We start from the raw sequence: 7,810 nt of genomic DNA on the forward strand, positions 1-7,810 counted from the left end.
TCTCCGCTGCGACCAGCAACCTCCTAACATAATATTCAACGCTTTTACGCTTACTTTTATTTTGTGGAGCGTTCAACGCCTGTACTTTGTTTGAACGTCCTTGCATTTCTGAAACTTCAGACGACTTTTGGAGGTCAACGCCTTGCTCTGGTACAGTACTGTGAACCAGACTGGTTTGGTGGTTTATTCACATCTTATTCAGTATAAAAGGAAAAGTAAGAATCTTCGGATGAACGGATATGAAACTTTTTTTTATTAGCTTATTATACAAGGGTCTAGATGAGAGTTATTTTATAAGATAATTGAAAATGAATAGGGTTAAAATATCTTATTATTTTTATGTCTAATTATGTCTCAAATTCTTATCTTGGTTTTCAAAGTTAAAACAATTGATTTGAATCGTTCCAACATGTTCTCCAATTAAAATAGGATTTGGAGATAAAAATTTATATCTTTTGAAAAAAAAATATATTATTTTTTAGACATACAAAATTATTGTTTTTAGATATTTCAAAATCTTGTGAAAAACAATGATTTTATATCTATTATAGAAAATAGTAATTTATTTTTTTTAAAAATAAAACTTGGTGTTCAAGTATATTTTAATAAGGAGATTACGTTGAGTGGTTTGAATTAGCTTATTGAACTTTAAAAAAGAAGAAAAAAAAATGTGAATTATGATTGGAGCACGCAAATACTGAGACATTTTAACCATACTCTATATTACATTATACATACATACGATGTGTTTCCAAAATATTTTAAAATTTTAATATTAAATCATACAAAGTCATCAATTTATTTAATAATTATTTGTTAGTTTCATACGGGCCTGGCCCTGGTGCAGGTTACTCAAGGCAATGACCTCGAACTCCAAGATTCAAGAGGGGCCGAAAAATATTAGTTTGTATATATTAAAAAAATATATGTATATATTAAAAATAAATAAAATATTAGAACTTCAAATTTAGTATATATAAAGGGTCTAAACCTTTTTATAAATAGATGTAATTTATTGGTATATCAATAAATAATTTATATATATTAAGGGCTAAAATTTTTCAGGACTGATCTGATTTCATACTTACTAATTTTAATGGATAAAAATAAAAATACGTGTAAAAATAAAATAAGCGCAGGACTAATTTTGGACGGATGTGAATATATTAACACGTTCATCCGAATCGGGCAGCATCTGCTGACAGTCTCTATGGAATAGTTTCAATTGACACTCCGACAAACGGTGGGTGGTTGGCTAAAAATTAAAATTTATTTATACGAAAGAAATGCCAAATAAGATAAATGAATTGCATTTGTCTGTGGTAACAACTCTGTTAATTTGTGTCCCAAAGCTATTCTCCATTGATGTACCAGCAAAAGTTATATTACCCGTAGTAATAGTGACAATATACACATTTCATTCGCGTATTAAAAGTTTTTTTTTTATGTTTTTGAATCGAACTTCAAATAAAATACACAAAAACATATAATGCATTTTATTCGCGAATAAAGCGTGAGTCACGAATTATTTGTGAGAAAAACGCGAAATTTTTTTTTAGGATGTCTTTTGAATTTTTTTTTTCTTCTTTATTGTACCGAATTATATCCGAATCACGATTTTTTGATCGCACCAAATTATTCGTTTGTCACTACGACCTGTGCTTGTTATCATAGAACAAGACTCGCGAATTTTTTTTTTTATGTTTCCGAATCAAACTCCGAATAAAATGATAAGAAACGTATAATACGTTGAATAAAACGCTAATCACGAAATTACTTGCGAGAAAAACGTCCAAAAAACGTTAAAAAAAAAAATTGGATTTTTTTTTTTTGCTGGGGTTTGTTTCTGAGATTTTTTTTTTTTTTGTTTTCTTATTGTACCGATTCATTTCCGAATCATAAATTTTTGAACCCGCCGAACTGAACCCGAACTTTTCGTTTGTCACTATGCTTGTTACCCACATATAATCAAGGTGTCAGTTATATGGAAACACAGGAGGTCGCATAGTTCTCTGACACAGAAATTCATGAAAGGATAAACTAATGTATTAAAAAAATAAAATGCTAGGTGCCAGCTTGACAAAAAAAGAGGACCGGGAACTTACTGGTTTCAAAAATTCAAACCATAAGACAGCATCTGAACATTAAAATTATTAAATATTTTGAAAATATTATTAGTTAAACTCTATTTGTAAACGCTAACCATAATGATACTTTGGATAACGATAGGGTCAAAAGAAAAATGTAAACCTCGTTTTTAGAGATATTTAAGAATTAAAAGATAACATTTAATTTGTAGTTAGACGCTTGGTTAGGGGTGCAAACGGGTCGGATATTACCCGTCCGAATCCGGATCCGTATCCGAATTTTTGCGGATTCGGATTTTCGTATACGGATAGTTGCGGATTCGGATACGGATACGGGTTGAGTTTCAGAATCGGATACGGATACGGATAATTATCCGGATCCGGATATTTTAATTTTTCGGATATCTAGATATGTTAAGACTTGAGATAATTTTTTTTGTGTCTATTTATTTTTTGTATTAGAATATCTTTAAAGATAATCTTTTGTGTTGGTATTTTTAATTAAAGTTATATTTATATTGGTGAATTTTAGTTAATTAGATATATATTTTGTAATGGTGTAACAAGTTAATTAGATATATATTTTGAATTAGAAATCCGAATTATATCCGTATCTGTATTCGTATCCGAAAATATCCGATCCGTATCTGTATCCGTTTAATATCCGATCCGTATCCGTATCCGATTACTATCCGATCCGTATCCGTATCCGATTACTATCCGATCCGTATCCGTATCCGAAAAAAAAATACGAATACGGATATGAGTTGAGCACTATCCGATCCGTATCCGATCCGTTTGCACCCCTACGCTTGGTAAAGGCCATAGAGGAAGGCACATCCTATAACTATGCAATTGGGACCCTGCAATTGTACAAATGTGTAATACAATTGCCGGGTTATTCTTAGCATATTGAATAGCTAATTTATACTCGAAAACCCCAAAACAATTGAGAAAAGGTTCCACTATGTTATATAACTAATCCTTGCTGGGGTTCAAATTAAGCCCTGATCTCCAATTAAAGATTAAGGAAATTCAATAATAAGAAGAATATAATTTTTCATTTAAACAGGTGCAACTACATAAAAGACAGTGTAAAGAGAATTTTTTTTATAAACAATAATTTAAAAAAATTATGAAACCAACATGATTATTTTTTTTTACAAAAACCATAAAAACTGAAATGTCATTTCGCCCCGTTATTTTTTGTTTTCAGGACTGAAATGGCATCTGCAAAAGTCTCCGGACTGCAATGGTTTTTTAGTCCCGGACAGGATTGAAATGCCAATTCGGTCTCGTTATTTTTTAGCGAGACAGCGGCTCTTTCCCTTCTTTTTCCCATCTCCTTTCTCTGTTCTTATCTTCTTTTCTTTCCATCCGAACTCTTAAGTATTTTTTCAACTCTCAAAATTTCATTGTTTTTTATTCTAATCACATAGATTTGTGTATTTTTGAAAGGAGAACAAGAAAGGCTTTAGATCTGCAAGTTTTGTTAGGTATGTGGTTAATTTTTTTTTTTTGGATAAATAATCTGAATTCTTATGATTTTCTTTAGTATAAATAATTAATTGTAAAGTAATTTATTTTTTGTAGTATAAAATGACTTTTTTTAGTGTAATTGTAGTAATGTAGAATTATTTAGTTTGCATGTAGAGTAATTTAGCTTTTTGCATGTAGTATAAATCAATTCTTGAATGATTAAATTTTTTTAGTGTAATTTAGGTTTTTTGTAGTGGAATTAGTAATTGTAGAATGATTTAGTTTGCATGTAGAGTAATTTAAATTTTTGTATGTAGTATAAATAAATTGTAGAAAAATTTAGTATTTTTTTAGTGTAATTTAGTTTTTTTAGTGTAATTGTAGAATAATGTAGTGTAATAGAATGAATGTTAATATTTAATTGGGTTTGCATATCATGCATGTCAATATTTAATTTAATTTGCATGTTAATATTTTTTTTGGTATGTATTTTTTATATTGTAGTGCAAAATGGATGATGAACAACCCTTACAACCTTTATTGTGATTGCCTCAAGAACAACACAAATTATACTTGGCGAATACGAAGGTATTTTTTTAATATTGGTTTGGATTTAAATTTACTCATAAACTTTTTAAATTCGAATTTTTGTATTTTTTTTATGTATTTTTTTGCAGTACAAAAATGTATGTATTTTTTTTGGTAAGGTTTGGATTTTTATGTAGCGCAATAAAGGTTGTAAGGGTATGTATTTTTTTTGGTATGTATTTGTTTAATATTGGTTTTAATTTAAATTTACTGATAAAATTTTTGGTATGTATTTTTTTTATATTGTAGTACAAAATGGATGATGAACAACCCTTACAATCTTTATTGTGATTGCCTCAAGAACAACACATATTATACTTGGTGAATACAAAGGTATTTGTTTAATATTGGCTTGTATTTATATTTACTGATAATTTTTTTTAATTCAAATTAAATTATTTCTTAAACTTCTTTTTTCATGGCAATTATCGTTCCAGCCTGATTATGCATTGAGTCCTAGTCCTCGCCAAATGGGCGTTCGTTACCAACCTCATATGAAACAAGGTTTGGTGAATTTAAGCTTGTATCATATGGTTAATGTGACTCATTCACATATTGATAAAGGTTGATCACTGCTCTCGTTAAGAGATGGAGGTCCGAGACGAATATTTTTCATCTTCCGGTGGGGGAGTACACAGTGACATTGGAAGATGTCAGTTATTTATGGGCTTACTTGTTACTGGTAAAGTTTTTTTTGTTACTAATTTATACTTTTGTTATTAATTGATATTTTGTCCTAGTATAGTTTTATCTAACATCTATGCTTACAGGGAATGTTATTTCTGGACGTACCAATGACAATTGGTCACAATTGATCGAAGACTACCTGGGACAATGATAATTAGTCACATTTCTGGACATACCGATAATAGTGGCTTACATAATTCCTCAAATTTAGATGTCTCAGACAACACACTACTAGGACGTGGTTGCAAGGAATGCCAGCAAATTGCAGTTTATGACACTCACAAATAGACATTCCCTCCTCCCCTTCTGAAAATCTAACTTCATACTTTATATCTCCCTTCACTCCCTACAATCAATAAATCAAGATAATTAATGTTACCATTTATAAATTTTGTATGAAATTTAAGTAAAAACCTGACATACCGTTCTAATGAATCCATCATGAACTATGACCTCGTAAATGTTGAATTCGGACCCTATCGGTATCACTCGATGCTCCTTTACTTTTTCAGTCCGATATTCTAAAACTGATAATATGTTTGCTAATACACATTTCGTTTCGAACCTACTATTGAGCAACCACACCTCTTTTGACATACCAATCCACAACTTAGTATAATGTGCGCGCAACTATTGTTGTTACAGGCAATTAGCGAGCCACTCGAAATTGTTGTAATGAGGGGCACCTCTAATTGCTCAAAAACTGAAATTAAATTGCAATTGAAAGTAAAGAGAAGAGTTTAGAGAAATTTGACACGCGGGATGTTAACGGAGTTCGGCAAAACAAAGGCCTACGTCTCTGGGGCATCGCAACCTCTTTTTAGGTGCGCCTTTCTATTACCCAATATGAAAGGATTACAATTGTGAACCGTGAGCCCTTACAAAACGGGAAGTCACGACCAACGAGAGATGAGCGCCGACGAGCCCTTACAACCAAGGGAAGTCACACGAGCTACTCAAGAACAAGAGAAACACTCAATAAATCACTCTAACCTAATATAATTAGAGATTAGTGAAGTGGGTTTGAGGTTGTTTGAGATTGATTGAGAGATATTGAAGTTTTAAGCTCAATCAACAATGGTGGAACCAAGCTCTCAGAAAATCGCCTCTTTTTGCAATTAGGGACGGCTAGGTTTTAGTGGGGAAGAGACCCCACTGCTCTATTTATAGACACAGCTCCAGAAAGAGCAAATTGAGCTAAAACGTTACAACGTTTTATCTTATAATGCGATTTTAGGTTTCCAATTTTCTGACAGCTCAGCTAATCGTTCACAAACGTTACAACGTTTATAAAACGTTACATAACGTTTTGTTCTGTAAAATCTTGATCAAAAATAGATTGTTTTGAAGAACAAATTTAATTAAAACGTTACAACGTTTTGTGCAAACGTTATAACATTTTAGGACTCTTGTACAACTGGATTTCATAGTTCCTTAACATCTCTAAAACGTTACAACGGTTGTGCAAAACGTTATAACGTTTTAGAGGATTTGTACAGCTGGATTTCGCAGTCCTTTAACATCCTAAAAACGTTACAACGTTATTATTAAACGTTGTAACGTTTTATGTTTTCTTCTGAGTTTGTTCAAGCTTTTACTTAGTGTTTTTGACAGGAGTAAAACGTTATAACGTTTTACAAACGTTACATAATGTTTTGCTCTGTAAAAACAGCCTCAAACTTACTTTACCAAACTTCTGATTTTACAATTCGTATTCTTGATAAAAGTCTTCATGATGGGCTGTACTGAATCTCAGTTTCGTGCCCATGGCTTCTTGAAAGCTTCCCCAAAAGTGAGATGTAAATCGAGTGTCTCGGTCGGAGACAATGTGTCGCGAACATCCGTGGTATTTAAACTGGTATTGCAGGAACAAATCGGCTAGCTCTCTTCCGGATGTCTCGATCCGGAGTGGAATGAAGTGTGCAATCTTCGTCAACCGATCCACTATCACCCATATGGCATCATATCGTCCAACGGTTCTCGGAAATCCAGTCACGAAGTCCATAGTGATAGACTCGAATTTCCGCATGGGTATCTCCAAAGGTCTTAGCAGTCCCGCCCTCTTTCGTCTATCCGCTTTGACTTGCTGACAGATCTGACATTTCTCAACATAGCCTTGTACGTTCCTTTTCATCTTTGGCCACCAGAAATATCGCTTTAGATCTTGATACATCTTGACTTCACCAGGGTGAATGGTATACCCCGAGTCATGTGCTTCTGACAGAATCAGATTCTTCAGTTCTGAGTCATTCGGAACGCATATGCGGTTATGGAACCGCAGAATACCATCTTCGTGGAGTTGAAATGGCGAGTCTGCATTTGACTCGAAATGTTGTCGGAACTTCTGGCACTTTGGGTCCCCTTGTTGTGCTGCTCGAATCTGTTCGTGTAACTCTGGTCGAACCTCGACCGCGGCCAAGATAATCGAGGCAACTGTAGCTGTACCTGCACTATTGCTATCTCCAATCAATCGAGATGAGGTTTCCAATGCAAACTCATGGGATGCACCCACGTGCAGATTCATTCTTCTCATTTCTTCGAGAAGGTGTGTCTCGCTGGTGATAATCGATGCCAGATTGATCTGACTCTTCCTGCTTAGCGCATCTGCTACCACGTTTGCCTTTCCGGCATGATACTGGATATCCAGATCGTAGTCCTTCATCAGCTCCAACCATCTCCTCTGCCTCAAATTCAACTCCCTTTGAGTGAAGATATACTTCAAGCTTTGGTGATCCGTGAAGATACGGCACTTCACTCCATACAGGTAATGCCGCCAAATCTTTAAAGCGAAGATCACTGCAGCTAGCTCCAGATCATGGGTCGGATAATTCTGTTCGTGTGATCGTAACTGCCGAGAAACATATGCTATAACGTGGTCCTTCTGCATCAATACACATCCCAAACCAGATCCGGATGCGTCGGTGTAGACGGTATACTCCTCGTCGATGATGGGCATGGCAAGAACCGGT

This window comes from Carex rostrata, chromosome 9 (assembly GCF_964058835.1).
Source record: "Carex rostrata chromosome 9, lpCarRost1.2, whole genome shotgun sequence".
Lineage (NCBI taxonomy): Eukaryota > Viridiplantae > Streptophyta > Magnoliopsida > Poales > Cyperaceae > Carex > Carex rostrata.